The 22549-nt window shown below is 45.4% G+C and overlaps 1 protein-coding gene across 3 annotated transcripts in view; it reads left to right on the top strand.

Annotated features, from left to right (window-relative positions):
- The first annotated feature begins 15528 nt into the window (after window positions 1-15528).
- LOC129851082 (extracellular sulfatase Sulf-2-like) overlaps window positions 15529-22549 on the top strand; it is a 74809-nt gene continuing 67788 nt past the window's right edge. The window contains exons 1-2 of one of the 3 annotated variants that reach the window (XM_055917294.1): window positions 15529-15702; window positions 16930-17133. The gene's annotated coding sequence lies outside the window, so the exon portion shown is untranslated. Of the gene's footprint in view, window positions 15703-16471; window positions 17134-22549 lie in introns of those variants that run through there. The other 2 variants (XM_055917295.1, XM_055917293.1) reach the window with 2 other exon arrangements.

The raw sequence follows: 22549 nt of genomic DNA on the forward strand, positions 1-22549 counted from the left end.
TGGGAGGAGCTATATGAGGCTCGTTGTAATGGCTGGAATAGAATAAATGGAACGGTAGCAAAGACATCAAACACATAGAAACCACATTTGATTCGGTTCCATTCATTATTTTCCAGTCATTACAACGAGGCTGTCCTCCTATAGCTCCTCCCACCAACCTCATAACACATCAGCTTTCTCTGTAGGGGTCTTAGGTGGAAATTAGAATTTTTATTTATTAAGGATCCCCATTAGAGATCCTGGGGTCCAGCAACATTAAGGCAGTTATATACAATATAAAATATTACATGACATTACATTTCATAACACTTTTCACAACACATTAAGTGTGTTCCCTCAGGCCACTACTCTGTGTCTTATCATGTGTATATGTAGGCGTGTGTCTGTGCCTGTGTGTGTCTCTTCACAGTCACAGTCCAGTGCTTGCGTCAGTTACCTGATGTGGAATAGAGGTCCATGTACTGTATTCATGGCTCTGTGTAGTACTGTGTGCCTCCCATAGTCTGTTCTTGACTTGGAGATTGTGAAGAGACCTCTAGTGGCATGTCTTGTGGGATACATGGCTGTCCGAGCTGTCTGCTAATAGTTTAAACAGACACCTCGGTGCATTCATCATGTCAACTCTTCTTACAAAACAAGTAGTGATGAAGTCAATCTCTCCTCCACTTTGAGCCATAAGAGATTTACATGCATATTATTAATGTTAGCTGTCCGTGTACATTAAAGGGCCAGCTGTGCTGCCCTGTTCTGAGCCAGTTGTAATTTTCCAAGGTCCCTCTTTGTGGCACCTGACCACACGACTGAACAGTAGTCCAGGTGCGACAGAACCATGTTGATAGTGTTGTTAAAAAGACAGAGCAGCGCTTTATTATGGACAGACTTTTCCCCATCTTAGCTACTGCTGTATCAACATGCTTTGACCACAACAGTTTACAATCCAGGGTTACTCCAAGCAGTTTAGTTACCTCAACTTGCTCACTTTCCACATTATTTATTACAAGATTTAGTGGAGGTTTCGGGTTTAGTGAATGATTTGTTCCAAATACAACGCTTTTAGATTTTTTTGTTATATTTAGGACTAATTTATTCCTTTCCAGCCATTCTGAAACTAACTGCAGCTCTTTGTTAAGTGTTGCAGGGATTTCACTCGCTGTATTAGCTGGCTTGTATAATGTTGAGTCATCCGAATACATAGACACACTGGCTTTCCTCAAAGCCAGAGGCAAGTCATTAGTAAAGATTGAAAGAATTAAGGGGCCTAGACAGCTGCCCAGGGGAATTCCTGATTCTACCTCAATTATGTTGGAAAGGCTTCCATTAAAGAACAGCCTCTGTGTTCTGTTAGACAGGTAACTATTTTTCCACAATATAGCAAGGGGTGTAAAGCCATAACACATACATTTTTCCAGCAGCAGACTATGATCGATCATGTCAAGTTATCATCCGTTTCTCTCAGCCAATCATCAGTCATTTGTGTAAGTGCCGTGCTTGTTGAATGTCCTTCCCTATAAGCATGCTGAAAGTCTGTTGTCAATTTGTTTACAGTAAAATAGCATTGTATCTGGTCAAACACAATGTTTTCCTAAATTTTAGTAAGGGTTGGTAACAGGCTTAATGGTCAGCTATTTGAGCTAGTAAAGGGGGCTTTACTTTCTAGTAGGCTTAGATTGAAGTTATGACAAATTGGGGTGGCAAAATCGGCCGCTATTATCCTCAGTAATTTTCCATTCTAGGTGTCAGACCCTGGTGGCTTGTCATTGTTGATAGACAACAACAACAAAATTAACCTCTTCCACACTCACTTTATGGATTTCAAAATTACAATGCTTGTCTTTCATAATTTGATCAGTTATACTTGGATGTGTAGTGTTAGCGTTTGTTGCTGGCATGTCATGCCTAAATTTGCTAATCTTGCCAATTAAAAAATAATTAGTGTCACGCCTGCTCCCGCTTTCCCTCTCTGGCACTCGAGGGCGCCAGGCTGCCCTTCATTACGCACACCTGTCACCATTATTACGCGCATCAGAGCTCACTGGACTCACCTGGACTCCTTCACTTTGTTGATTGCCTTCACTATTTCTGTCTGTTCCTCCGTTGGTTCCCTGTGTCAGCATTAATGTCGTTATGTGTTCATGTCCAGATGCTGTCCTGTCCTGTTCCATGTCTGTTGCTGTTAAATGTTCACTCCCTGTCCTTGCTTCTTGTCTACCAGCGTCGATCCTTACAATTAAAGTAATTGGCCATTTCAATGGGTTTTGTGAGGAATTAGCCATCTGATTCAATGAATGATGGAGTTGAGTTTGCCTTTTTGCCCAAAATGTAATTTAAGGTGCTCCAAAGCATTTTACTATCATTCTTTATATAATTGATCTTTGTTTCGTAGTATAGTTTCTTCTTGTTTTTATTCAGTTTAGTCACGTGATTTCTCAATATGCAATATGTTTGTCAATCAGTTGTGCAGCCAGACTTATTTGCCAGTCCTTTTGCCTCAACCATACAATTTTTTAATTCCTCATAAATCCATGGGGATTTAACAGTTTTTATAGTTATTTTCTTAATGGGTGCATGCTTATTAGTAACTGTAATAAGCAATTTCATAAATGTGTCAAGTGCAGCATCTGGTTGCTCCTCATTACACATCACAGACCAGCAAATATTTTTGGGGGCAGCTTGATGAAAGCTAGTCAATATTTAAATCACCCAGAAAATATACCTCTCTGTTGATATCACATACATTTTCAAGCATTTCACACATGCTATCCAGATATTGACTGGTCTACAGCAGCTTCCCACAAGAATGGGCTTTATGTGAGGCAGATTAACCTGTAACCATAATACTTCAACAGTATTTAACATGAGATCCTCTCTAAGCTTTACATGAATTTCTAATCGACCTGGCCCGGGTACCCTGGAAGGATATTGACCTCATCCCGTCAGTTGAGGATGCCTGGTCATTCTTTAAAAGTTACTTCCTCACCATATTAGACAAGCATGCTCCGTTCAAAAAATGCAGAACCAAGAACAGATATAGCCCTTGGTTCACTCCAGACCTGACTGCCCTCGACCAGCACAAAAACATCCTGTGGCGAACTGCAATAGCATCGAAGAGCCCCTGCGATATGCATCTGTTCAGGGAAGTCAGGAACCAATACACGCAGTCAGTCAGGAAAGCAAAGGCCAGCTTTTTCAAGCAGAAATTTGCATCCTGTAGCTCTAACTCCAAAAAGTTCTGGGATACTGTAAAGTCCATGGAAAACAAGAGCACCTCCTCCCAGCTGCCCACTTCACTGAGGCTAGGTAACACGGTCACCACTGATAAGTCCATGATAATCGAAAACTTCAACAAACATTTCTCAATGGCTGGCCATGCCTTCCTCCTGGCGACTCCAACCTTGGCCAACAGCCCCTCCCCCCCGCTGCTACTCGCCCAAGCCTCCCCAGCTTCTCCTTTACCCATATCCAGATAGCAGATGTTCTGAAAGAGCTGGAAAACCTGGACCCATACAAATCAGCTGGGCTTGACAATCTGGACCCCCTATTTCTGAAACTGTCCACCGCCATTGTCGCACCCCCTATCACCAGCCTGTTCAACCTCTCCTTCGTATCATCTGAGATCCCCAAGGATTGGAAAGCTGCTGCGGTCATCCCCCTCTTCAAAGGGGGAGACACCCTGGACCCAAACTGTTACAGACCTATATCCATCCTGCCCTGCCTATCTAAGGTCTTCGAAAGCCAAGTCAACAAACAGATCACTGACCATCTCGAATCCCACCGTACCTTCTCCGCTGTGCAATCCGGTTTCCGAGCCGGTCACGGGTGCACCTCAGCCACGCTCAAGGTACTAAACGATGTCATAACCGCCATCGATAAAAGACATTACTGTGCAGCCGTCTTCATCGACCTGGCCAAGGCTTTCGACTCTGTCAATCACCATATTCTTATCGGCAGACTCAATAGCCTCGGTTTTTCTAATGATTGCCTTGCCTGGTTCACCAACTACTTTGCAGACAGAGTTCAGTGTGTCAAATCGGAGGGCATGTTGTCCGGTCCTCTGGCAGTCTCTATGGGGGTACCACAGGGTTCAATTCTCGGGCCGACTCTTTTCTCTGTATACATCAATGTTGTTGCTCTTGCTGCGGGCGATTCCCTGATCCACCTCTATGCAGACGACACCATTCTGTACACTTCCGACCCTTCCTTGGACACTGTGCTATCTAACCTCCAAACGAGCTTCAATGCCATACAACACTCCTTCCGTGGCCTCCAACTGCTCTTAAACGCTAGTAAAACCAAATGCATGCTTTTCAACCGTTCGCTGCCTGCACCCGCACGCCCGACTAGCATCACCACCCTGGACGGTTCCGACCTAGAATATGTGGACATCTATAAGTACCTAGGTGTCTGGCTAGACTGCAAACTCTCCTTCCAGACTCATATCAAACATCTCCAATCCAAAATCAAATCTAGAGTCGGCTTTCTATTCCGCAACAAAGCCTCCTTCACTCACGCCGCCAAACTTACCCTAGTAAAACTGACTATCCTACCGATCCTCGACTTCGGCGATGTCATCTACAAAATAGCTTCCAATACTCTACTCAGCAAACTGGATGCAGTCTATCACAGTGCCATCCGTTTTGTTACTAAAGCACCTTATACGACCCACCACTGCGACCTGTATGCCCTAGTCGGCTGGCCCTCGCTACATGTTCGTCGTCAGACCCACTGGCTCCAGGTCATCTACAAGGCTATGCTAGGTAAAGTGCCGCCTTATCTCAGTTCACTGGTCACGATGGCTACACCCACCCGTAGCACGCGCTCCAGCAGGTGTATCTCACTGATCATCCCTAAAGCCAAAACCTCATTTGGACGCCTTTCCTTCCAGTTCTCTGCTGCCTGCGACTGGAACGAATTGCAAAAATCTCTGAAGTTGGAGACTTTTATCTCCCTCAACAACTTTAAAAATCTGCTATCCGAGCAGCTAACCGATCGCTGCAGCTGTACATAGTCCATCTGTAAACTACCCACCCAATTTACCTACCTCACTCCCCATACTGCTTTTATTTATTTACTTTTCTGCTCTTTTGCACACCAGTATCTCTTCTTGCACATGATCATCTGATGATTTATCACTCCAGTGTTAATCTACTAAATTGTAATTACTCGATTTATTGCCTACCTCATGCCTTTTGCACACATTGTATATAGATTCTCTTTTTTCTACCATGTTATTGACTTGTTTATTGTTTACTCCATGTGTAACTCTGTGTTGTTGTCTGTTCACACTGCTATGCTTTATCTTGGCCAGGTTGCAGTTGCAAATGAGAACTTGTTCTCAACTAGCCTACCTGGTTAAATAAAGGTGAAATAAATGAAATAAAAAAAAATGAATGTAGTACTGGATATAAACAGCAACATCTCCACCATTGCCATTTCTGTCTTTTCTGTAGATGTTATAACCGTGTAGGGCATCACGATACAGTAAGTCCCTTAGACTTAGGAATGGCAACGTGTGACACACCCTGTGGGGGACAGGGGTATGTACAGTAGAGGAACGAAGGTATCCAAGATTACAATATCCTCTCAAGATTTGTGTAAACAGGTTTTGTCAGAGCAAATTTATTGAAGGCTGAATGGAAAAGCACCTGATTTAAAAAAAAAAAATCACCTTTATTTAACCAGGTAGGCAAATTGAGAACACGTTCTCATTTACAATTGCGACCTGGCCAAGATAAAGCAAAGCAGTTCGGCACATACAACAACACATAGTTACACATGGAGTAAAACAAACATACAGTCAATAATACAGTGAAAAATAAATCTATATACAATATGAGCAAGTGAGGTGAGATAAGGGAGGTGAAGGCAAACAAAATATATATATAAATAAATAAAAATATAAAAAGGCCATGGTGGTGAAGTAAATGCAATATAGCAAGTAAAAAAACACTGGAATGGTTGGTTTGCTGTGGAAGAAGGTGCAAAGTAGAGATAGAAATAATGGGGTGCAAAGGAGCAAAATAAATAAATACAGTAGGTAAAGAGGTAGTTGTTTGGGCTAAATTATAGATGGGCTATGTACAGGTGCAGTAATCTATGAGCTGCTCTGACAGCTGGTGCTTAAAGCTAGTGAGGGAGATAAGTGTTTCCAGTTTCAGAGATTTTTGTAGTTCGTTCCAGTCATTGGCAGCAGAGAACTGGAAGGAGAGGCGGCCAAAGGAAGAATTGGTTTTGGGGGTGACCAGAGAGATATACCTGCTGGAGCGCGTGCTACGGGTGGGCGTTGCTATGGTGACCAGCGAGCTGAGATAAGGGGGGACTTTACCTAGCAGGGTCTTGTAGATGACCTGGAGCCAGTGGGTTTGGTGACGAGTGTGAAGCGAGGGCCAGCCAACGAGAGCGTACAGGTCGCAGTGGTGGGTAGTATATGGGGCTTTGGTGACAAAACGGATGGCACTGTGATAGACTGCATCCAATTTATTGAGTAGGGTTTTGGAGGCTATTTTGTAAATGACATCACCGAAGTCGAGGATTGGTAGGATGGTCAGTTTTACAAGGGTATGTTTGGCAGCATGAGTGAAGGATGCTTTGTTGCGGAATAGGAAGCCGATTCTAGATTTAACTTTGGATTGGAGATGCTTGATGTGAGTCTGGAAGGAGAGTTTACAGTCTAACCAGACACCTAGGTATTTGTAGTTGTCCACATATTCTAAGTCAGAGCCGTCCAAAGTAGTGATGTTGGACAGGCGGGCAGGTGCAGGCAGCGATCGGTTGAAGAGCATGCATTTAGTTTTACTTGTATTTAAGAGCAATTGGAGGCCACGGAAGGAGAGTTGTATGGCATTGAAGCTCGCCTGGAGGGTTGTTAACACAGTGTCAAAAGAAGGGCCAGAAGTATACAGAATAGTGTCGTCTGCGTAGAGGTGGATCAGAGACTCACCAGCAGCAAGAGCGACATCATTGATGTATACAGAGAAGAGAGTCGGTCCAAGAATTGAACCCTGTGGCACCCCCATAGAGACTGCCAGAGGTCCGGACAACAGACCCTCCGATTTGACACACTGAACTCGATCAGAGAAGTAGTTGGTGAACCAGGCGAGGCAATCATTAGAGAAGCCAAGGCTGTCGAGTCTGCCGATGAGGATGTGGTGATTGACAGAGTCAAAAGCCTTGGCCAGGTCAATGAATATGGCTGCACAGTACTGTTTCCTATCGATAGCGGTTAAGATATCGTTTATGACCTTGAGCGTGGCTGAGGTGCACCCATGACCAGCTCTGAAACCAGATTGCATAGCGGAGAAGGTATGGTGGGATTCGAGATGGTCGGTAATCTGTTTGTTGACTTGGCTTTCGAAGACCTTAGAAAGGCAGGGTAGGATAGATATAGGTCTGTAGCTGTTTGGGCCAAGAGTGTCCCCCCCTTTGAAGAGGGGGATAACCGCAGCTGCTTTCCAATCTTTGGGAATCTCAGACGACACAAAAGAGAGGTTGAAAAGGGTGGTAATAGAGGTGGAAACAATTTCAGCAGATAGTTTTAGAAAGAAAGGGTCCAGATTATCTAGCCCGGCTGATTTGTAAGGGTCCAGATTTTGCAGCTCTTTCAGAACATCAGCTGACTGTATTTGGGAGAAAGAGAAATGGGGAAGGCGTGGGCAAGTAGCAGAGGGGAGGCCAGTGCTGTTGACCGGGGTAGGGGTAGCCAGGTGGAAAGCATGGCCAGCCGTAGAAAAATGCTTGTTGAAATTCTCAATTATAGTGGATTTGTCGGTGGTGACAGTGTTTCCTATCTTCAGTGCAGTTGGAAGCTGGGTGGAGGTGTTCTTATTCTCCATGGACTTTACAGTGTCCCAGAACTTTTTTGAGTTTGTGTTGCAGGAAGCAAATTTCTGCTTGAAAAAGCTAGCCTTGGCTTTTCTAACTGGCTGTGTATACTGGTTTCTAGCTTCCCTGAAAAGTTGCATATCACGGGGGCTGTTCGATGCTAATGCAGAACGCCATAGGATGTTTTTCTGTTCGTTAAGGGCAGTCAGGTCAGGAGAGAACCAAGGGCTATATCTGTTCCTGGTTCTAAATTTCTTGAATGGGGCATGCTTATTCAAGATGGTGAGGAAGGCAGTTTTAAAAAATATCCAGGCATCCTCTACTGACGGGATGAGATCAATATCCTTCCAGGATACCTCGGCCAGGTCGATTAGAAAGGCCTGCTCGCTGAAGTGTTTCAGGGAGCGTTTGACAGTGATGAGTGGAGGTCGTTTGATCGCTGACCCATTACGGATACAGGCAATGAGGCAGTGATCGCTGAGATCTTGGTTGAAAACAGCAGAGGTGTATTTGGAGGGCAAATTGGTTAGGATGATGTCTATGAGGGTACCCGTGTTTACGGAATTGGGGTGATACCTGGTAGGTTCATTGATAATTTGTGTGAGATTGAGGGCATCAAGCTTAGATTGTAGGATGGCTGGGGTGTTAAGCATGTTCCAATTTAGGTCGCCTAGCAGCACAAGCTCTGAAGATAGATGGGGGGCAATCAGTTCACATATGGTGTCCAGAGCACAGCTGGGGGCAGAGGGTGGTCTATAGCAGGCGGCAACGGTGAGAGACTTGTTTTTAGAGAGGTGGATTTTTAAAAGTAGAAGTTCAAATTGTTTCGGAACAGACCTGGATAGTAGAACAGAACTCTGCAGGCAATCCTTGCAGTAGATTGCAACACCGCCCCCTTTGGCCGTTCTATCTTGTCTGAAAATCTTGTAGTTAGGGATGAAAATGTCAGAATTTTTGGTGGTCTTCCTAAGCCAGGATTCAGACACGGCTAAAACATCTGGGTTGGCAGAGTGTGCTAAAGCAGTGATCAAAACAAACTTAGGGAGGAGGCTTCTAATGTTAACATGCATGAAACCAAGGCTATTACAGTTACAGAAGTCATCAAAAGAGAGCGCCTGGGGAATAGGAGTGGAGCTAGGTACTGCAGGGCCTGGATTCACCTCTACATCACCAGAGGAACAGAGGAGGAGTAGGATAAGGGTACGGCTAAAAGCTATGAGAATTGGTCGTTTAGAACGTCTAGAACAGAGAGTAAATGGAAGTTTCTGGGGGCGATAAAATAGCTTCAAGGAATAATGTACAGACAAAGGTATGGTAGGATGTGAATACAGTGGAGGTAAACCTAGGTAATGAGTGATGATGAGAGAGATATTGTCTCTAGAAACATCATTGAAACCAGGTGATGTCATCGCATATGTGGGTGGTGGAACTGAGAGGTTGGATATATAGTGAGCAGGGCTAGAGGCTCTACAGTGAAATAAGCCTATAAACACTAACCAGAACAGCAATGGACAAGGCATATTTACATTAAGGAGAGACATGCTTAATCGAGTGATCATAAGGGTCCAGTGAGTAGAGGTTGGTTGGGGTCACGGCGATCCAGACAGCTGGCCGGGTAGCTGGCTATCGGTAGCAAGATAACATAGGATGGAGGTCTGTTTTTTTAATTTTTTTATTATTAATATATTTTTTTTGTCACCTCGTTCGTTTCCGTCGGTAGATTAGTGGGGTTCCGTGTGGTAGAGGGGATCGATCCAATTGTCAAAATAGATATAGTGACCCAAGAAAAAAGAAAAAAATTGTCTGGTATACTTATTTAGATAGCAGCCGATAAGACAGCTAATAATTAGCAGATGGGTATTCAGAAACGTCGCAATGGAAAAGCCTGTTGAAACCACCTCGGACAATTACGTCGGCCGACCAGTCGTGATGGATCGGCGGGGCTCCGTGTCGGCAATAAAGGGTCCAGTCCAATTGGCAAAAGAGGTATTGTAGCCCAAGAATTTGCTGGTAGACCTCTTCGGCTAGCCGGCAGATGGGCCTAGCTCGAGGCTAGCTCAAGGCTAACTGGTGCTTGTTTCGGGACAGAGGTATTAGCCAGTAGTAGCCACTTGGTTGCAGCTAGCTAGCGACGATGATCTGGTGTAATTGTCCAGAGCTTGCGTCAGGAATCCGGTGATGTGGTAGAGAAAAAGCAGTCCTATATGCTCTGGGTTGATATCGCGCCTGCAGACTGGCAGGTATTGGCCCGAGCTGAAGCTGGCTGGTGTCCGAGTTAAGGGTGAAGACCGCAGCAGTGGCTAACTGACTACTAGCTAGTAGCTAGTTATCTGGCTAGCTTCTGATTGGGGTTACGGTTCTAAAGTATAAAAAAATAGCAGATCCGTACCACATTGGGTGAGGCGGGTTGCGGGAATGTATATTCAGTTCCTAGATGGAAAGTGAAATTAAAATATATACGAAATGTATACAAAAAATACGAGGACTATTTACGCGGGACAAGACGGGACAAGACAAACACACGTCCGACTGCTACGCCATCTTGGAAGACTGCTACGCCATCTTAAATGACAATTAGGGGTTCGCTCCCTTTCTCCTTCTAGTTTAAATTCTGATATTGCCATCCCATATCCACTCCCTCAACGACTGCTATCGCCTCATTTTCAAATTAAAATACCGGAGGCTGCAGAGGAGAAACTATGTTTTGAAAAATGAATTCTGAAATGAAATGAAGTGTACGTACCATGCGTGTCATCAGTTGGCTTGGAAACATCGTTATTTAGATCGCTGTGGGAGCAGCCGATCTGATTTGACAGAATCTCATCTGGGTAGTCACCAGTCAGATAGGAAAATTACTCAGCCATATCTGAGTGGAAGGCTGCTGATGAGCAGCATGGTAATTTATTGTGTTGCTGTTCCTCCCATTAGGACAAAGAGACAGCTAATTAAAGTGAGATGTGTACAGTACGTCTCCCTGGCGATAGGAGAGGCCTATTTCTCTGATGGTGTTCTGGGCTCTGTCTGTCTACATCAGCTTTTTTTTGCTTTTGCCTCACCAATCTCTGGATTTTTAATATGAAATGCCGAAGATGATTTTACTCATCACTTAGCTCAGGGGTGATCGTTTTGCACGCTCCTGCCCCCCCGATCTCTGGAGCCTTCCTCACACCCTGCCTAGTACTCGGCCATCTCTGGAGCCTGCCTTACACCTTGTCTAGTACTGGGCCATCTCTGGAGCCTGTCTTACACCTTGTCTAGTACTGGGCCATCTCTGGAGCCTGTCTTACACCTTGTCTAGTACTGGGCCATCTCTGGAGCCTGCCTTACACCCTGTTTAGTACTGGGCCATCTCTGGAGCCTGCCTTACACCCTGTCTAGTCCTGGGCCATCTCTGGAGCCTGCCTTACACCCTGTCTAGTACTGGGCCATCTCTGGAGCCTGTCTTACACCCTGTCTAGTACTGGGCCATCTCTGGAGCCTGCCTCATATGTTGTCTAGTACTGGGCCATCTCTGGAGCCTGCCTCACACCCTGTCTAGTACTGGGACATCTCTGGAGCCTGTCTTGCACCCTACCTAGTACTGGGCCATCTCTGGAGCCTGCCTTACACCCTGTCTAGTACTTGGCCATCTCTGGAGCCTGCCTTACACCCTGCCTAGTACTGGGCCATCTCTGGAGCCTGCCTTACACCCTGCCTAGTACTGGGCCATCTCTGGAGCCTGCCTTACACCCTGCCTAGTACTGGGCCATCTCTGGAGCCTGCCTTACACCCTGTCTAGTACTGGGCCATCTCTGGAGCCTGCCTTACACCCTGCCTAGTACTGGGCCATCTCTGGAGCCTGCCTTACACCCTGCCTAGTACTGGGCCATCTCTGGAGCCTGCCTTACACCATGCCTAGTACTGGGCCATCTCTGAAGCCTGCCTTACACCCTGCCTAGTACTGGGCCATCTCTGGAGCCTGTCTTACACCTTGTCTAGTACTGGGCCATCTCTGGAGCCTGCCTTACACCCTGTCTAGTACTGGGCCATCTCTGGAGCCTGCCTTACACCATGCCTAGTACTGGGCTATCTCTGGAGCCTGCCTTTCACCGTGCCTGGTACTCCTCCTAGCGTGAGGACAGCAAACATGACTGGCTGCTAATCTACATAGCCTTTAAATGCCCAGTGGTTTAAAATTCAGGCCTTTCTCTCCCACTGTGGGGACATTCTGGGCTTCCCTAACCCTGGCCAGACACAACACTGCTATTTCTCTGGAATGGAGGCCACTCCAGAACTCTTCCAGGGCATTCTCTCTTTACCCTGTGTGTGTGTGTGTGTTTGTGTGTGCGTGTGTGTCTGTGTGTGTGAGTGAGTCTGTGCGTGCCTGTGTGCGTGTGTGTTTGTGTGTGTGTCTGTGTGTGTGAGTGAGTCTGTGCGTGCGTGCCTGCGTGCGTGTGTGTTTGTGTACTTAACTGTACAAGGTTTTGGAGCAGGGTTGAGTATAGCCTAAACATGTTTGTGAATGGCTGTATGTACAGGAACTTTCCATTTACAGAACAACTTGACACATTCCGTAATGTACTAGCCTGTTTAAAAACTGATTACATGAGTATTTATATTGAAGAGAATGGGGTTCCTTGTTAGACAAACCTACAGGCACCACCCGCTTAATATGTGTGGCAGATATTACAGAAAATGTGGTATATTATATATGCAAATGGTAAGACGTCAAAGGGGTTTAGTTAATTAGCCAGAGATGTGTGCATGGCTTTCCCCACAGAGGCTTCTTTTACTCTGGAGTGCATGTCTCTGCAGGGGGCCCCACTTTGATCTGTAGATCCCACGGTCTGAAGGAACACTGCTCCTACCAGCAGCACTGACAGACAGATGGGAGTGAGGAGGATACAGGGTACAGGAAGGGTGTGTGTTTGTTCTGATGTATCCTCCTGTACTGATTAATGTGCAGCAGCTTTGTAATGAGAGGATATTGTGTTACGACACTGATTAATAAAATGTGATCCTTCTTCAAGGTAATCTTCCGCTTCTCAGATTTCCAAATCCGACCTCTCACATTGTCATTTTAGGAACTGATGATGATACTGATGTGGACACATGGCCGCCATGCTCCAGACTGCGCTAACACTTCCTCCTGTTGGTATGGAAGTCCAGACATGAGATGGAGGAGGGGACATTGGTGAGGATCTCCCTCTTTCTCTTCTTTTCTGTCTGTCTGTCTATCTCTGTCCCATTGTTTCCTTTCTCCCACATTGAAGATCATGTATATATGGAGAGGTGGGCGCTCATTAATTAATTATTACAGTACTGTGGGGCATAGAGCCAATTGCTTGAAAGAAATGGTTGTTCATAAACTATTTATGGTCATAATGGGAGATTGTGATGTGAGAGGACAAATAAATAAGGTCGAGAATACATTAGACATGTCAAGATGATGAGTGATATTCATCATCACTGACCCTTGGATGTTCGGCTAAATCATTGCCTTGCATTCAGATGGCATCCATGGAAAATGGGTGTACTACCAATATATTGCGTGCCCAACAGCTAAATGTGTCCATTAGCACAAGTCCCCCGTACACACGGGTGAATATGTACCAAATGGTACCCTGGACGCTAGTCCAAGTGGCTGTGTGTTGTGTGTTCAGAATACTGTAGCACTTTCAATAATGGCCACAGGCTGATATAGTGTGATTTATATGCAGGGCCATGAGTCAGACCAGTGGAGTATGGTGATGGGCCAATAGTGGGTTAAAGCCAAATGCCTAAAGATTACTATTGGCTATATGCATACTAGGAGTAGCCTATAAGCTATGTTGAGGGTTCTGCAACTCTGTACTCATCCCCAATGTCATTCAAGCCTCTGTGGCTGAGTCTCCACATTCAGAGCACCTCCATTCACATCCTCTGTGATGGCTCACTCTCTCCCTGAGTAGTCATGGTGATCAAGGGGTGTCTCAATGCTAGGGCGTACTGATGGATAGACACCCGTATTCAGCCATGGGTTTCTCTTTTTGAAGAGGGTGGGAGGAACGGAGGGTTGGGGGAGGACTGGAAGAGGGGCTCAGCTCAGCTTTGAACCAAAAAAACAGAGAGAATAGAAAGAGGAGTGCTTTCAGAGATAGAGAGGGGTCAGTCTCATTTGCACAAAGTCCTCCCGCTTCACAAACACAGCTGACACGGGATATTTTTATCAGTGAGCCGCGCACTGTGCAAAATAACATATTCATTTGTAACTGGGACTGCGAGCCAAGGACAATAGCCCAGCAGGACGCAACATAGATGTCTGTTTGGAGTATTAGAGGAAAGATCATTCTTTCTTATTTATTTGCTGGCCCAACAACCTCACCCAAAGGGGCTAACATGGCTCTCAGCTTGAAGCCCACTGAAGCACAAAATGTAAGGCAAAACAACACGTTTCCCAAGGTTACTGCATCCAGCTAGGGCTCTCTGTGAGTTCAAGGCTGGACTCTTTCCAGCCTATAGCTGCACAGTTTTCTAATGTACTTAGAAACTATGATGTACATAACATATTGTACACTTTTGTAATACAACTAAATCTCTCTATACTGATCCTCTACTCTAGATGAAGAGTTGACCAAATACCACTGAATAAATGTCCACTTATTAATAGTTAATTAGCTTGTTAATAAAACAGCATCATTATCCACAGTGTTAGAGTACATTTAAAAAAAATCTGAATCAGCCGTCATGGTAGATGAGAGAAGAGCACCCATCAGGTCATTAAACCGGCAGGGTTAGACTGACTTTATGACATAACCTTCCACCGTATGTCTGCTACTTATCTAATTCATCTATTGTCAATATAATGTCAGCTGTTTTCAACCCAAACTAATAATTATCTTATAGATCTTCCCAGAAATCTGAGGCAATAGCAGTCTCTAAAATGGATTTTTGTAATAACAAACCAATCTCTCACCTATCAGTCACCATAAAACCTAAACGAGGAACGTAGATGACAAACGGGTAGTAGGATGTCAGAGTGAGGATGAGATTAGGTGGTAATACAGTCAGACGTCAGTGCCACGATGACACAGCTGAAGTGTATGAATAAATCATATCATAAAGTGGTGTCATGGGCTCATGTGTTGGCATGTCATCTCTGCTCAGGAAAAACACTCATCCTAATCCAGCCTCTTTTATGTTCACTGGATCTCTGGAATGTGGTTTATATTAGGAGCTTGATTTGGGTCAGAAATACACTCAGAATTAAGATCATTTTATAACAGTATGTGTTGTTATGAGTCGTGTCAAACTTTACTAAGTCAACCAGACAATAGCTTCAGACTGTTCTTGGGGACAGACAATGTTCAGGAGGATTGTGACAAGACTGACCATTTACCAACAATGTAAAACTCAGTATTTCAAGGTTCTTCTGTGCTGTAAGGAAGGTCATCACATAGAAGTATAATTTAATGTTTTCGAGGCAGCATGGTATTATCTTTGCAGCAAGGGAATATGCTTGCCTGTCAAACTGACAGATAGATTAAATATTGCAGGCGTTGCAATTGAATCGATTGTGAGTGGCTCAAAATTAATTTCCCTCTCTGATTTCCATGAGCAGTATAGAAATGCAGAACTAGATAAGGGAGTTATTGATTGGATGGGTGAGAGGAGAGGAAGAGGGGGGAGTGCGAAAAGGAGGAGAGGGAGAGGAGGGTTTCCATCTGTAATCTGTGGTGCTGCGGATGCATCTAAATAACCTGCAGAAAATAATCAACAGAAGCATTAGTCACCAGGGAGACCAGAAGACAGTGATGGATTCCTCCTCCAGCCCCGTCTCATCTCTTCCTGAGGAGAGATGGGAAGTGACACTGGCACTTATGAGAAATACTTGCTGCTGCATCGAACACATACAAGCAAATGCAGGTTAGTGTTTTTTGTCATGAATCTTTTTCTGGAGGCAGCTCTGCAGAGTGGTCACTAGCTGGCACAGCTATAAAGTAATAAAATCTGATTTTAAACTTAACCTTAACCCTAAACCACACTGCTAACACTAATGACTAACCCGAACCTTAAATGAAGACCAAAAAGCTATTTTCATGATTTGCTGTTTATGTTTTTGTGATTTTTTGGGGGGGACTTTGCAGTTGGTGATTGCTCAGTTCTCCCTCCAGGACAAGACTCATGACAATAAATGTCAACCTGCTATACAAACAGGAAAATGAACGCATTGGCTACATTACAATGGAGATACTGTATTTAGGGATGTGTATGGGAAATTGTGCTCTGTTTTACTCTGACAGTGTGTTTATGCTTATTTGTGGAAGTGTGTGCATGCGTGTGTGTGTGTATGCATTCATGTGTGTATGGTGTGTGGGCATGGTGTTGGGTGGGTGTGCATGCATTTGTACTTGAATGCATATCTCTCTTTTCATGGTGTTGGTGTCTGTTCCTCTAAACGGGCATGGCCATGCCAGCGAGCCTATTAGAGGTGCCAGGCTAATAAATATAGTGTGTATGCCAAACTCTCCCTCTCCCTCTCCCTCTCCCTCTCCCTCTCCCTCTCCCTCTCCTCTCCCGCCCTCCAGCATTAAGATTGATCCCTGGTTCCCTCCCCTTCCTTTCTCTCTCTCCTCTCCCTGGCCCTGCCTTTATGAGTCTGTGAATAGGTAAAGCGCAGAGGCTCCAACAGATGGCTAGATCTGCCCTGATTCACTCACACACACCACAGCCACATGAATGAGAGTCGAGCGAGAGAAAGAGAGAGAAAGAGACAGGGAGAAAATTAGGGTGAAATTGACAAGTAGAAAGAGATATGAAGAAAAGAGTGGGAGAAAAAGAGAAGGGGATAGAGAAAGAGGGGGAGACCGTGAGTACCACGAGGAGAAAGAGAGATAGAGAAACAGAGGGAGTTTCAGTGTGTTGGAGAATAAGAGAGCTAGAGCGTTTCAGGAGTGTGTGTGAGTGAATGTTAAAGAGTGCAAGATAATTATGTGATAGAGAGGGAAAGGGAGACAGAGACGCTGTGAAAAGGGGAGTGAGGAAAAAATGAATTGCAGATTGAGGGACCTTCTCTCCTTCTCCCTCCCTCTTTTATCTATCTCATCTGAAACCACGCCTCCCTCCTTTCACTTGTGTGTGCATCTATAACAGCAGGCTTTCAACGTCGGGCTATGTGGGGGTTAGACTCTCAGACTGCCAGCAGAGCGGATACTAGGGCACAGGACAGGAGTGTGTCCAGGACTGGTCAGAGCAGGTGTGTGTGTGAACTGACGGACGGAGCTTTGTGTGCATCCTACGTGTGTCGCCTCACTCACTCCAACCAGGGACATCGCTACTGAGGAACACAGCTGGGAGGTATAGTAATGTAGCTTTGCTCTACTTTACACTTCACCGCTCTTCTCTATTGGACTCGCCTCCATGAGATTTACTGTCACCACCACGATCATCATCATCATCATCATCATCATCTTCTCTGCTTATTGGAGGAGGACGTAATACTCACATGCAGGTGGCACTGACTCCTTCACAAAGTATCTGACTTTGCATTAGGCTGTTGTGGAATTTGAGCCAGGAGAGATTGACATGCATACTATTATTGTTAGATCTCTGTGTACATTTAATGGGCCAGCCGTGCTGCCCTGTTCTGGGCCAATTGCAATTTTCCCTCTTTGTGGCACCTGACCACACAACTGGACAGTAGTCCAGGTGCAACAGAACTAGGGCCTGTCATGGTCAAAACATATTGATTCAACAGGAGCTAAGATGGGGAGAGGTCTGTTCATAATAAAGCGTTGTTCGGCTTTCTTAGCCACCCTTTGCCTGGATGACAGTTTTGCAAACTCTTGGCATTCTCCCAACCAGCTTCATGAGGTAGTCGCCTGGAATGCATTTCAATTAACAGGTGTACCTTGTTAAAAGTTAATTTGTGGAATTTCTGTCCTTTTTAATGCGTTTGAGTTGTGTTGTGACAAGGTAGGGGTGATATACAGAAGATAGTACTATTTGGTAAAAGACCAAGTCAATATTATGGCAAGAACAACTCAAATAAGAAAAGAGAAACGACAGTCCATCATTACTTTAAGACATGAAGGTCAGTCAATACGGAAAATGTCAAGAACTTTGAAAGTTTCTTCAAGTGCAGTCACAAAAAACATCAAGCACTATGATGAAACTGGCTCTCATGAGGACCACCACAGGAAAGGAAGACCCAGAGTTACCTCTGCTGCAGAGAATAAGTTCATTAGAGTTAGCAGCCTCAAATAAATTCTTCACAGAGTTCAAGTAACAGACACATCTCAACATCAACTGTTCAGAGGAGATTGTGTGAATCAGGCCTTCATGGTCAAATTGCTGCAAAGAAACCATTACTAAAGGACACCAATAAGAAGAAGAAACTTGCTTGGGCCAAGAAACACAAGCAATGGACATTAGACCAGTGGAAATCCGTCCTTTGGTCTGATGAATCCAAATTTGAGATTTTATGTTCCAACCACCGTGTCTTTGTGAGACGCAGAGTAGGTGAACGGATTTATGGTTCCCACCGTGAAGCATGGAGGAGGTGGTGTGATGGTGTGGGAGTGCTTTGCTGGTGACACTGTAGGTGATTTATTTAGAACTCACACTTAACCAGCATGGCTACAGCATTCTGCAGCGATACGCCATCCCACCTGGTTTGCGCTTAGTGGGACTATCATTTGTTTTTCAACAGGACAATGACCCAACACACCTCCAGGCTGCGTAAGGGCTATTTGACCAAGAAGGAGAGTGATGGAGTGCTGGATCAGATGACCTGTTCTACACAATCATCAGACCTCAACCCAATTGAGATGGTTTGTGATGAGTTGGACTGCAGAGTGAAGGATAAGCAGCCAACAAGTGCTCAGTATATGTGGGAACTCTTTCAAGCTGTTTGAGAGAATGCCAAGAGTGTGCAAAGCTGTCATCAAGGCAAAGGGTGGCTACTTTGAAGAATCTCAAATATGAAATATATATTAATTTGATTTAAAAAAAAATTGGTTACAACATGATTCCATATGTGTTTTTTCATAGTTTTGATGTCTTCACTATTATTCTACAATGTAGAAAAAGGTAAAAATAAAGGAAAACTTGAACTTGAATAAGATGTTTCCAAACTTTTGACTGGTACTGTACGTTTTTCCAGCAGCAGATTATTATCGATAATGTCAAAAGCTGCACTTAAGTCTAACAAAACAGCTCTCACAATCTTTGTATTATACATTTCTCAGCCAATCATCAGTCATTTGTGTAAGTGCCTTACACGTTGAATGCTCTTCCCTATAAGCGTGCTGAAAATCTGTTGTTCATTTGTTTACAGTGAAATTGCATTGTATCCGGTCAAACACATTTTTTTATCCAAAAGTTTACTAAGGGTTGGTAACAGGCTTATTGGTTGGCTGTTTGAGCCAGTAACGGGTGCTTTGCTATTCTTGGGTAGCGGAATGACTTTGCTTCCCTCCAGGCCTGAGGACACACACTTTCCTGTACGCTTAGATTGAAGAGATGGCAAATAGGAGTGGCAATATCGTCCGCTATCATCCTCAGTAATTTTCCATCCAAATGTTCAGATTCAGGTAGCTGGTAATTGTTGATAGACAACAATAATTGTTTCACCTCTTCCACACACTCACCACTCACTTTACAGAATTCAAAATGACAATGTTTGTCTTTCATAATTTGGTCAGTTATGCATGGATGTGTTGGTTCAGAATTTGTTGTTGGCATGTCATGCTGTTGGCATGCCTAAGTTTGCTAATCTTGCAAATGAAAACAATTATTAAAGTCGTTTTGTGATGCCATCTGATTCAATGAATGATGGAGCTGTCACGATCGCGCAGCGTGATAATGATACATCTTCTCTTTATAATGAAGACGAAACAAACACTTTTACAAACTAACAAAACAACAAACGACCGTGAAGCTATATAAACAAATAGTGCTGCCACTAAACACTACACAAAGACAATTACCCACAACCTACCTAATGCCTATGGCTGCCTAAATATGGCTCTCAATCAGAGAAAACTAATGGCAGCTGTCTCTAATTGAGAACCAATCCAGGCAACCATAGACATACATAAACACCTACACTGAACACAACCCCATGAAATCTACAAAAAAAAACTATACAATACAAACACCCTATACGAGACAAAAACACACAAACATCCCCCATGTCACACCCTGACCTAAAATAATATAGAAGACAAAGATAACTAAGGCCAGGGTGTGACAGTACCCCCCCCCCCCCCCCCCCCCCCCCCCCCAAAGGTGCGGACTCCGGCCGCAAAACCTGACACAGAAGGGGAGGGTCCGGGTGGGCCTGCTTACGGCGGCGGCTCGGGTGCGGGACGTGGCCCCCACTTCACCATAGTCACTACCCGCTTTGGTGGCGCCTCTGGAGCGGCGAGTCCTGGACTGAATACCATCCTAGAGGGCGCCACTGGACTGATGGGTAGCTCCGGACTGAGGGGCAGCTCCGGACTGAGGGGTAGCTTCGGACTGAGGGGCAGCTCATGACTGGCGGACGGCTCTGGCAGATCCTGGCTGACTGACGGCTCTGGCAGATCCTGGCTGACTGACGGCTCTGGCAGATCCTGGCTGACTGACGGCTCTGGCAGATCCTGGCTGACTGACAGCTCTGGCAGATCCTGGCTGGCGGGCGTCTCTGGCAGATCCTGGCTGGCGGGCGGCTCTGGCAGATCCTGGCTGGCGGGTGGCTCTGGCAGATCCTGGCTGACTGACGGCTCTCGCAGATCCTCACTGGCGGGCGGCTCTGGCTGCTCCTGGCTGGCGGGCGGCTCTGGCTGCCCTGACTGGCGGGCGGCTCTGGCTGCTCCTGACTGGCGGGCGGCTCTAGCGGCTCCTGACTGACGGATGGCTCTAGCGGCTCCTGACTGACAGACGGCTCTGAAGGCTCAGGACAGACGGGCGGCTTTGAAGGCTCAGGACAGACGGGCGGCTTTGACGGCTCAGGACAGACGGGCAGCTCAGACGGTGCTCGGCAGATGGGCAGCACAGGCGGCGCTTGGCAGACGGACAGCTCAGACGGCGTTGGGCAGACGGGCAGTGCAGGCGACACTGGGCAGACAGACAGCGCAGACGGCGCTGGGCAGGCGGCAGACTCTGGCCGGCTGAGGCTCACAGTAGGCCTGGTGCGTGGTGCCGGAACTGGTGGTACCGGGCTAAGGACACGTACCTCACCAGACATCACCGGCAACAACGTCGCCTATTAGCACAAACCCATCGTTTCTGGACTAGCGTCCTGTCTGGTCCAGAAAAAAAGTGCTCTTCACTGACGAGTCGCGGTTTTGTCTCACCAGGGGTGATGGTCAGATTCGCGTTTGTTGTAGGAATGAGGAATTTAAGGAATGAGCGTTACACCGAGGTCTGTACTCTGGAGCGGGATTGATTTGGAGGTGGAGGGTCCGTCATGGTCTGGGGCGGTGTGTCACAGCATCATCGGACTGAGCTTGTTGTCATTGCAGGCAATCTCAACTCTGTGTGTTACAGGGAAGACATCCTCCTCCCTCCTCCCTCCTCCCTTCCTGCAGGCTCATTCTGACATGACCCTCCAGCATGACAATGCCACCAGCCATACTGCTCGTTCTGTGCGTGACTTCCTGCAAGACAGGAATGTCAGTGTTCTGCCATGGCCAGCAAAGAGCCCGGATCACAATTCCACTGATCACGTCTGGGACCTGTTGGATCAGAGGGTGAGGGCTAGGGCCATTCCCCCCCCAGAAATGTCCGGGAACTTTCAGGTGCCTTGGTGGAGAGTGGGGTAACATCTCACAGCAAGAACTGGCAAATCTGGTGCAGTCCATGAGGAGGAGATGACTGCAGTATTTAATGCAGCTTGTGGCCACACCAGATACTGACTGTTACCTTTGATTTTGACCCCCCCTTTGTTCAGGGACATATTATTCCATTTATGTTAGTCACATGTCTGTGGAACTTGTTCAGTTTATGTCTCAGTTGTTGAATCTTGTTATGTTCATACAAATATTTACACATGTTAAGTTAAATAAATGCAGTTGACAGTGAGAGGACGTTTCTTTTTTGCTGAGTTCATATTAGGCCCAGCCTTTGGAACTTTGGTTTTCCTAGATATGGCTACTATATTATGATCACTACATCTGATGGATTTGGATACTGCTTTAGAGCAGATTTCTGCAGCATTAGTAAATATGTGATCAATACATGGTAGGTTGACTGATAACCTGAACCAGGTTGCAGGCCCTAGTTACAGTTTGAAGCTTTTTCTTGAGTGGGCAGCTTGATAAAAGCCAGTCAGTATTTAAGTCATCCAGAAAATACACTTCTCTGTTGATATCACATATATTATCGAGCATTTCACACATATAGCCCAAATATTGACAATTAACATTCTGTTGCAGCTTCCCACAAGAATGTGCTTTAGGTGAGGCAGGTAAAACTGTAGCCATATTACGTCAACAGCGTTTGACATGATATCCACACCAAGCTTTACAGGAATATGACATATATGGCAACACCTCCACCATTGGTATTCCTGTCTCTTCTGAAGATGTTGAAACCATGTATTGCTAGCACTGTATCATCAAAGTTATTAATTATCTAAGTGAGTTTCAGAGATAATGAGTATATATGAATGTTATCAATTACTAGAAAGTTATCGATTTCATGAACCTTGTTTCTTAGACTACATATGTTCATGTGGTCTATTTTTAGAACTTTTCTGGTGTGCTTTATTGCTTTACTAGGAGGCTTA

This window comes from Salvelinus fontinalis, chromosome 3 (genome assembly GCF_029448725.1).
Source record: "Salvelinus fontinalis isolate EN_2023a chromosome 3, ASM2944872v1, whole genome shotgun sequence".
In the NCBI taxonomy this organism is placed as follows: domain Eukaryota; kingdom Metazoa; phylum Chordata; class Actinopteri; order Salmoniformes; family Salmonidae; genus Salvelinus; species Salvelinus fontinalis.